Raw genomic sequence first — 10,444 nt, 5'->3', positions numbered from 1 at the left:
GGACTCAAACAGAAATTACATGGATTAGAGTTGACATTCATGACGGGGATAGACTTTTGTTGAACAAAAATAGCCTCTACCTTTTTAGTGAGAGATTCGATTAAATTTTTTAGTTCAGGATCGGGTTTCATCTCAAACATACTAGTAGCCTTAACTGTTGAAGAAGAACTAGCGTTTTGGGAGATATCGTCACTAACCCCCGTTATTATTATGCTTTGTTTGATCTTTTAAAAATTTATAAGCCTCTGAGGCTCCCTTACTGAGGAAACTACCCCCATTCATTATGTCAAATACATCTTTGTGGTGGTGTAACAGTCCCTTGAAAAAGGCACGAACTAACGTATCTTTCGCGAGGTTATGGTGTAGACACTCTATAAGAAGATCGGTAAAACAATTCCAAGCCTCTAAAAATGATTCATGAGGATTCTGTCGAAAGAAATAAATCTTGGAAAACATTTCGTCGGTCTTTAGTGGTGGGTAAAAATGTTCCATAAATAGTTGAACAAGTTTGGCCCACGAGTCCACAGAATTAGGCGCTTGGGTAGTTAACCAAGTCGCCGCCTTATCGGCTAAAGTGAAAGGAAACACCCTTAGTTTAATTTGATCAGCACCTACCGTAAAATGGTGGAATGTAGTAAGGACTTGGTCAATCCTACGCATGTGCTGATAAGGCTTTTCATGGTCTAACCCATGAAAAACGGGTAACAAATTAAATATATTTGGGGATTCGGAAATCCCCCACTGGGTCTGATAGAACGATGCAAGATTTTGGGCTATCATTCAAGGCTTTGTAAAAGTCAGAGAGAGGAGACTCTCTTTCTTCAGCCATTATTTTAGGTGTGGTGTGTGGTATATTAGCTAGAGGTGTAGTGAGTGGTATACAAGAAAGGCGTGTTTGTTGACGTTACCGGTTGATTACGTTAGGCGTTTTTCTTTGGCCTGACCTTAATCTCATACAAGGCTAAGACCAATCTTAACTAACCATGACAACACTCCAAACAATCTTGATATGCTAGTATGAACCTCTAACAGGAGATGCGAGGTGTGGAAGAAAGAAGTACCTGAATGCCTCCTTTCTTCGCTTATGAATAACATCTTGTATACGCGTGCTCAGTGTGTATAATGAGTTAGAAACACTGAATAACTTGAAGTAATGGAAGTTTGAACTAACCTGTGGAAATCGGGCGGTTTAGAGTAGAGGGCGCAGGTCGCTCTCAGAATCAGCTTAGGTAGGGCGCGGGTAGCGCTCAGGTCCAACTCGAGCTCCAGGCGCTTCAGCGCGGGGGGCGCTCGAACTTTGCCTTGGCAAGGCACGTGTCACACTCAGGTAAAACTCAAGTTCCAGGCGCTTCAGCACGGGGGGCGCTCGAGTTTTGCCTTGGCAAGGCGCGGGTCGCGCTCAAGTAAAACTCAAGTTCTAGGCGCTTAGGCGCGGGGGGCTCTCGAGTTTTTCCTTAGTAGGGCGCGGGATGCACTCCGTGTATTCCTGCGAGGAAAATTCAGTTCTTAAACAAACAACCACAGTTAGAATCAAACAAGGGTGGGTGGGTTATGGGACTTTGGAAAACTAACAATACTAAAGAAAATAGTACTAAAGGGAACTAAGATGGCAGCGGTGCCATTTGATAAAAGTAAAATTGATAGTTTTACTCACGAATAAATGATGAAACTCAAACGCAAGTAAAACTAAAACTCATTTTGTTGTCTAAGTGTTTATCAAAGATTTCTACTCTCGAATGCTATCGAAATAGAGTTAGAGTAAAAGATTCGTTCCACTCCTAGTTCTTTAGTATTAGCGTTTTCTAAGATTATCGGTACTAGCCAAAGTTAATTAGAGTATTGCGGAATTTATACTACGATGCAAATTATAGTAACAAGATATGATAATTCAACTACGAAATGCTAAGGTTTGAGTCTAGATAAAGAATTAGGGGGGAATTGATTCCACCTTGAATCCAACTTAATAAACTAGCATAGATTGTTGTAATCCAATTCTTACGTTCTTACGATAAGAATTGGTCGTTCTAATCCCTAATCATTCATGGCAATCTCTACCAACTAATGACTAGCATGTAAGGAAGTTCAACCCATTCTCATGGTGAATCAACTACCTTCTAAAGTGGAATAAACTCTTACAACTATTTCTACACTACACAATCAAGTTTTCATCAAGGTTTTATCAGCCCCCTCTAATGGAGGTTTAGCCTTGATTCATCAAACTATCAATTCCATTTGAATTTGAACAAGACATAATATAAAGATTCTAATTTTACTAATATAAAGTTCCTAATCAATAATTCACAACTAAATTAACACTAAGAAATGATTAACAACTAAGATATGAATTTAACAATACTAAAACTAAATAAGAATTTAATCACTAAACTAAATTGGAATTAAAAACTAATACTTTATTATAACTAAATATGATTCTCAATTAATAATTTACTTGTTCTAACTAATCTATTGCAAAGTAAAAACTAGATCTAAAAATAATAATTGAAAACTAATTTATGGAATGTAAAACTAGATCTAGAATTCTATGGTAATGGCTCCCTAAAAACTAGAATGGTTAAGATTTCAGTCTTGTGTCTTGAAATGGAGGAGACAAGATCCACATTTTCGTGCATGGGCTGAGGAGGCATGTTTTGAGCCAGAAAATCGATCCCAAAGCCTAATTCCTTCAGTCTACAGAGGCCTTTTCAGCTGGAATTGACTTCCACAGACTTTTTGTCCACTTCTTCTCCTTTAATTGGGTTAAGGCTTTAACTATTGGAAAGCTCTTTCCAAGAGGGTCGTTTTGACATAAGGTAGGCCCAATTCCGAGGTCTGAGCCCAAAGATATGGTCTTTGGAAGTTTTGCTGATCGACTTTTGTGTGTTGTTTCTGCCCTCGTTAACTTTGACTTTTCAGCTTTGACCGGGCATTACAGAGGTTTTGTCTCCTTGAATCTTGGCCTTTAATCACAGAACTTCTTAGCAACCAACTCTTGCTCCTTTATCTCGCCAAAGTGACACATTTCTGCACATAGTTGACTTCAATGCCTGATTTACATAAAAATACGTAATCAGCATTAACTCTTATTTATTACTCACATAATTGGTCTAAAAGTATTATTGTTAAGGGGTTAAAACTACAGTTTTGGACTCTTATCAGTATACAACAAAGTATGTTGGTCAAATACATCTTGAAAAATGGGATATAGATAAAAGTCAAAAACTTCTTTTTTAATCTGGGGAAAAAGATCTGGGGTCATTTTAAGGTTATTATTCAAGTAATCAATATAGCATTGGGGAAGAATAGGAGGCAATTCATACAAAGAGAAGGAAGACAGAAGAAAAGAACGACTATCTAGAGGATTTTCTAAAGGGGACTTAGTTGGAGTTGGCGACTGACCCATTCTATGAAGAGCCCTACTTGTAAGAACATAAAGAGGGGGATGGTAATTATCAATGTCTTCAAGCTGAACATCAGCGATGGGGTTGCCTTCTTTATTAGCCCCAGTCTTGGCATCGACTTCTTCATCAGATCCTTTCAAAAGTTTGAGTACTCTCTTCAAATTCCCACGAACTTTGTCAAAATGAGGAAGGAGAACTGAAAAGATACAGATAGGGTTGGGTCAGATTGGAATTCCAATATATAGATATCGAAAATAAACAAGAGGGATAGTATACCTGAAGAATTGAAGACTCGATGTTTCAGAGGAGTAGTTGCTTCAGTATCGGTGCTTTCCCAATCGTCGAAAACTATGATAGGGTACAAAGTCCATTCCTTATCGCTATTACAATTTTTTCGGAGGATACCCGGCTGCAATCTCCCTCTTTGAATGTTTTTTTGGGATAATAGTATCCAGTGAGTTTCTTATAAAACTTATAGTGAAGAAGAATGTCGGATAATCTGATTCTATAAGTTTCATACTTTTCTGGGGAGAGGTGGCTATTGTAATAGTTACAGACAAACATCAACCTCCAGAAATTACCCATGCCCTAACCAGGGGAAATATTCAGATGGTTTAAAACTTCATGATCGAGGTTTGTCAAAGGAAATCTAAACCCTGCAATAATTTGGCCAATTGTGACAATGATGTCTTTCTTATTACCACTTTGGCATTTGGTATATTTTCGATTCCTAGCATAATGTTGAAGGTAAAGGGAAGGGAGAATTCGATAGGCGGTTTGGACCAAAGCTAGATTTGGCCGTTTGATAAAGAATGGGCTAAGACCATGTTTCCATCGACTGGTATCTTCGACAGTCTCCCGTTCATTTTCAGAAGAAAGAGTTTTGAAAGGATGACAAGGAATTCCTTCTACAACATAATCCATTTCCTAGGAGGTATTAGGTCGATAGTTCCTAGTAGAAGTGGAGGTAAAGTTATGACTATCGGCTCTATCTTCAGAATGAGTATCTTCACTATCAATTCTAACATCAAAAAGGTGTCTTCACTTGCCATCACGATAACTATAAACAAAGAGGTGACGACAAAGGTATTTTAGTATCTTCAATTTAATATATATATATAAACACATCGTCAATAACACAGTTTGAGATATCAGAAGTATCGATAATGGGGTTTTCAGTCGATACATTTGATATGTAAAATAACATACAGAAGGTTATGCACACAGACCATATTAGTGATATAAAGATGCAAACTTTTGAGCATTTTAAAGAATAATACAGTGTTCTCTACTTTATATAACACCAAAATACACAGATTTACTATCTTCAAGTTTAAAAATCTTCAAAGCCCTAAACTATCAAATTTATTTCTTTCAAAGATTATATGATAATGTGTGTTTTAGGTTAACAAGTAAAGTACAAGAAGTAAAGAGCTTACCTTACAGCTTGCAAAAGTTTGTTTTTCTAGAGAAGAACAAATGATTACAAAGACGAAGACGAAGGGAGTATACTGGTTTCTCTTTTTCTCTAGATAGCGTATGTAAGAAGTTGAAAAGGCGAGGGAAGGAGAAACGATTTGTTCAAACTTTTATACTTGAAGCTTGGGCCAGGTTGTTATCCGGGCTCAGATGTGAAAATGATTATTTTGATATAACGGTTTCTCGAAAAGTTGAAATTTGAAGTGAAATTTCAAAATTTCGAGAGGGGGCAATGTAGTGGGCAAATATCGTGCCTCTAGGCATTTTATCTGAGATTTCAAAGCTTGAGATATTGACATAAGGGTCAATATCTCCATATATTTCATTGTTATTTCAAACATTTGCAGGTATTGATTGAGCGGGAAAAGAAGGAGAAAAATAATGGACACGCGTTGATCAGTGATTGGAGATAGGGACACTATATAAAGCAGACAATGGGTTTAATCTCCCTGGTACTTAAATTGTTGCACAAAAACCCCCTGTAAGCGAACAAATGCATAAAACCTCCCTATTATTTAAAACATAACATCAAAGCCAAAACATACCAAAATACCCTGTGAAAACCGGGCTGACGTCATCAATCTTTACTTATAATTTCGGCTTAAGGACAAACCGGGATGACGTCATCCTATGTAAATTTGTATTTACATATGGCAATATAAAATTACACAGTCTTCTTAACCTATTTAAATTTAAATTTTCATATGAAATTTTTTTTCGTAGGAAAATTTAAATTTATATTATGTCTAGTGTCGTCGGAAAATTTTCAATCCCAAAAGTTACTATGTAAATTTAAGTTTTTATAGCTCCAATGACTATATAAATATATTTTTACATATATATGACTATGTAAAAATACATTTACATATATTTTGTCAGGTGTCGGGAAATTTTCAATCCCAAAAATTACTATGTAAATTTAAGTTTTTATAGCTCTAATGACTATGCAAATATAGTTTTACATATATGTATGACTATGTAAAAATATATTTACATATAGTCGGGAAATTTTCAATTCCAAAAGGGTAAAAAAGGAAAGAAGATAAAATGGGAAATAAAAACAGACCAGATTTTATCTTTTTTTTTTAAACAGGGAGCTTATTTAAAGAGACATAAATAATAGGGAGGTTATGTGATATGGGTCGATGGGAGGGAGTTTATACTTAACCAAGTTAGAACTAAGGGGCTGAGCCTCATTTCTTGCTACATAAAGAGAAGATCAAGAAGGAAACAAGATCGAAAAAGGGAGAATGACTTTCATTTTCTAAAAACATAGAGTGAGTATCGAGAGCTAGATCATGAGTGTGTAATCACTTCTTCATTGGATAAAGTCCTTTGACTCCAAAATCAATTTCTTTAATCATTCAAATTACATTTCCACCATTCATCTTCAATTACGAGCATTACTTCGAGTGATCTTAGAACAATTAAGAGATATTGTTTTTAGACGTCACAATGTCGAATAGGGGAAAAAACTGAAACTTGTCTGAAATTTATTTTAGGTTTATACTAAAATATGATTCAATCATTTTCACTGTGCAATACAGGCCAAAGTCACAAGCTAACCAGTTTTTTGGGATAAACAACCCTAGCAATTCATCCAAATTCCTTTCGGAAAGGGATAAAGTGTTGGGTGTCCATCACCAAGTGAGAAGAAGAGCAAAGTTCTAATTATTTACTGAACCGAAATTTCGTGGGTCACCGAAATGTCAGCATAGTATATAAAAAAAGTTAAGGTTTCATATCCAAAAGAAGAGAGATAAAACCAATTTTTGAGAGCCACCAAAAATTGAGTGTGACAAAAACCTTGAGAGAGAGGAGTCACTCAAGAGAGAAACCTTTTACCTTGTAAAGAGAGAGAAGAGAGATTTTAGTGAGTTTGAGAGACAAGAGAGAAGAGCACTGTAAACCTTCTCTAACCTTTTCTCATAAAATCATTGCTCTTGTGGAAATAGGCATAATTGGCCGAACAATGCTACATCTTGTGTTATATTTTTACTATATATTGTTATTGTTTGTTGTGGTCGTTGTTGTTTTTTATTCCATAGCTTAGGTTTGTGGTTGTTGATTTGATAGCTTAGGTTAGTGATTGTTGGTTGTTGATTGTTGGTTGTAGTGAAAGTTTGGATTTTGCATTAGAGTGAGGAGTGTCTATATACAAGCTATCTTGAGGGGATCGATTGGTATCATCTTCCCCAACAAGTGGTATCAGAGTCGTGGTTAGATCAATCACAAATGTTCTTATTTCAAACTTTGCTTGAAAGGTGTTTTATTAAATTTTTAAGAGGAGGTTTGAGTTGAAATAGTTTGTTGAGATGGATCATTCTATAAACACTCACATAACTAGTCTAAATAGAAGTAACTATACTATTTGGAAAGCCAAGATGGAAGACTTGCTTTATTACAAAGACATGGCATAACCTATTGAGAATGAAAAAGTAAAGTTGACATAAGTATCTGATGCAAATTGGAAGACGCTTGATAGAAAAGCCATTGGGTACATTCGATAGTGAATTGACGATAGTTTATTCCACCATGTATCCCAAAAGACTATCATTTTTAGCTTGTGGAAGAAATTGGAAGACCTCTGTGGAAGGAAGTTTACGGGCAACAGAGTGTTACTCATTAAGAAGTTTGCTAACTCGAAGTACAAAGAATGTTCTTTAATGTCTGAGCATCTTAATAACGTACATAATACCATCAGTCAGTTGCATTTGATGAAAATTGATATGGGTGACGAAGTTGAAGCTTTGTTACTATTGAACTCTCTATCTGATAGTTAGGAAATTTTGGCAGTTTCTCTTGGCGAGGCCGCTAAGGATGGAATCGTTTAAATAGAAATGGTTACTAGTAACGCATTATTGAATGGGGAGACAAGAAGGGGTTCACGGAGTACTCCTCTCATTTAGAGATCTTTGTCACAGAAAAGTTTGGGGAGAGCTAAGAGTAGAAAACCACCTCATTCTAGAGGTGATGACAGAAGCAAAGCTAGGGTTGAATCTAGAACTCCTAAGAAAGAGAGACAATATTATTACTATGCCACCAAGGGTCACTTCAAGTATGAGTGTAGAGTACTAAAGAAGGATGAGAAGAATAATTATGTATACGAGGACATGGTAAAGAGAAATGGAAGCACAAATTGAGATACTACCATAGTAACTTCAGACGATGATCTATTGGGAATTGTGTTAGATTGTGGTGAGTGTTGTGTTAGTACTTTACGTCAGGATACAGAGTGGGGGGTAGATATCGGAGCGTCCTATCACGTCACACCGCACAAGAGTTTCTTCACTACCTATAATTATGGTGATTTTAGTGAGATGAAGATGGGAAATAGTGGAGTCTCAAGGATTGCAGGGATTGGTGATGTTCATGTGGAAACTAGTGCCGATTACACCAGGACACTCAAGGATGTAAGACATGTCCCCAATCTTCGACTAATAAGCCTAATTTCCACTGGGAAGTTAGATGATGATGGTTTATAGAGCTCGTTTGGTAATGAGGTATGGAAATTGAGCAAAAGTTCCTTTGTGGTAGCCAAAGGGAAGCAGTGTTGTTTGGTTTACAAGACACACGCTAGTTTGTGTAAAACAAAGTTAAATGCGACACAAGAAGAAGCTTCCACCAAACTATGGCATAAGAGATTGTTTCATATGGGAGAGAAAGGCATGGAAATTCTTGTCAAACAAAAGGTGTTACCAAACATCAAAGGTACGTATTTTAATAGATGTACTCATTGTTTGGTTGGAAAGCAACATAGATTATCTTTTCAAAAATCCCCCTCTCACCGTAAAGAGAATGTCCTTGAGCTAGTACACTCGGATTTATAAGGGTGATCAGCTCCCAAATGTGTGTTTTATTACCCGAATATTGCTGCAATATAGTCCCCCTTACGCTTAACGAAAAGATAACTCATATCTTTTACAACCTTTTTTAGGTAAAGGAGTATTTCAAACAACTTAACATAAAAGCTACGTCTTAGCACCAAAAGAAGCCTTAATCACGCTTATTATGAAGACCAGTAATAGTGTGAAAAAGTGCTAAAAAAGTCAAAGTCAACTGGTCAAAGTCAAAGGTCAAAGCCCTCAATTCCAAATACCAAATATGGAGGCCCTTATCTCAAATTATGAAAACTTTCTCCCTAACCTATCTTGGTCATGAAGAAACCAAAAAGAAAAAGCAAAAGCAAAAGTGAAAGTGTGAGGTGTCTAGTTTGTAATGGAGAAGGACAAATCTGTAAAAGGCAAAAGTAGGGGTATATAAGTAAAAAGCAAGGGAAAGAGAAACCATCCATTGCCTTAGGATCCAAACCATTTGGTTTGTCTATTTTCTTGTCTTGTTTTTCAATTTATGTTTTTCATTTCTTGTTGTTTTATTTCCTTTTAATCAACTTGTTATTTCCTTGTTCTTATTTCAATCAACTTGTTATTTACTTCTCTTTGTTTCAATCTTCAATCTTGTTTGCTTGTTTTCATTTTAATGTTTTAATAAATTTTCCCCTTCATGTTTTCAATTCATTTTAATACAACAATCAAAGCTTTCAAGTTTTCATTAGCTTAGAGCCATTATAATCCTACAAGAGTCTACCTTTCTTCTTCACATCTCCCTCACTCAAACTCTAAACAATTTAGGATGTACCTCAAGTTTTAATCTAATTCACTACTACAAAATGACACATATACCACGGTCAATAAGAACGTTTATACCACGGTTCTTCCAAAAACCGTGGAAAATACTTATATACCACGGCGGAAATTTCTTTGGTCATTGGTTTACTAGTATATATGCCACGCTTACATGAAAACCGTGGGATAAGTTGGACCATATACCATGGTTAGTTTTTTTTTCAGCATGAGAGTACTCCACATCCCCACTACCTTAAACATAAACAGTGGTATATAAATTTTCCACTTTCTACCGTGGTTTATGACTTTATGCCAAATAGTCAAATATCAAAAAAAAAAAAAACACACAAGATCTAAACTCATTCAAATTGGATTCCGCTATTCTCGGTCTCTCCCCACAACTTCTACAGTTCTCGACTATTAGGATTCCCATGACAGTGAAAAACCCATCGTCACTACACCATAACAATTACAAAAGAATTGGATTTCTTCTCGACCTCAACTCAAGAACACAACAAAGAGAAACCCTTCCCTCTTAACTCCGCATGATTTTTCTCCATGTTTCTTGATCTATTCAATTCCACCTCATTTTCATTCATCTTCCCCAAATTTTAAATTGAACTACACTACACCATAATAGGATATTTGCAACACGCACCTTTTTTGATTTGCAACGGTTATTTACCGTTAGTAAGTTTCAACGTTAAATAAGCATTTGCAATGTTGTAAAAGCGTTGGTTTATTTGGGTGAATTTCCAATTAATTGCTAACGCTTAAAAGGCGTTGGAGAAGTGTTACAAATTAAAAACTTGAAAATTTAGTGAAATAGGAAAACCAAAAAAATAGAAATATAAAACATAACTTTCTTTCTCTCCTCTCTCTCTCTCTCACGCATCTCAAGACCCTAAAATCATCATCTCGATCCAACTAATTTTCGCACTC

Source organism: Coptis chinensis, chromosome 3, assembly GCF_015680905.1.
Source record: "Coptis chinensis isolate HL-2020 chromosome 3, ASM1568090v1, whole genome shotgun sequence".
NCBI classification, from domain to species: Eukaryota; Viridiplantae; Streptophyta; class Magnoliopsida; order Ranunculales; family Ranunculaceae; genus Coptis; species Coptis chinensis.
This window is presented reverse-complemented; position numbering follows the sequence as displayed.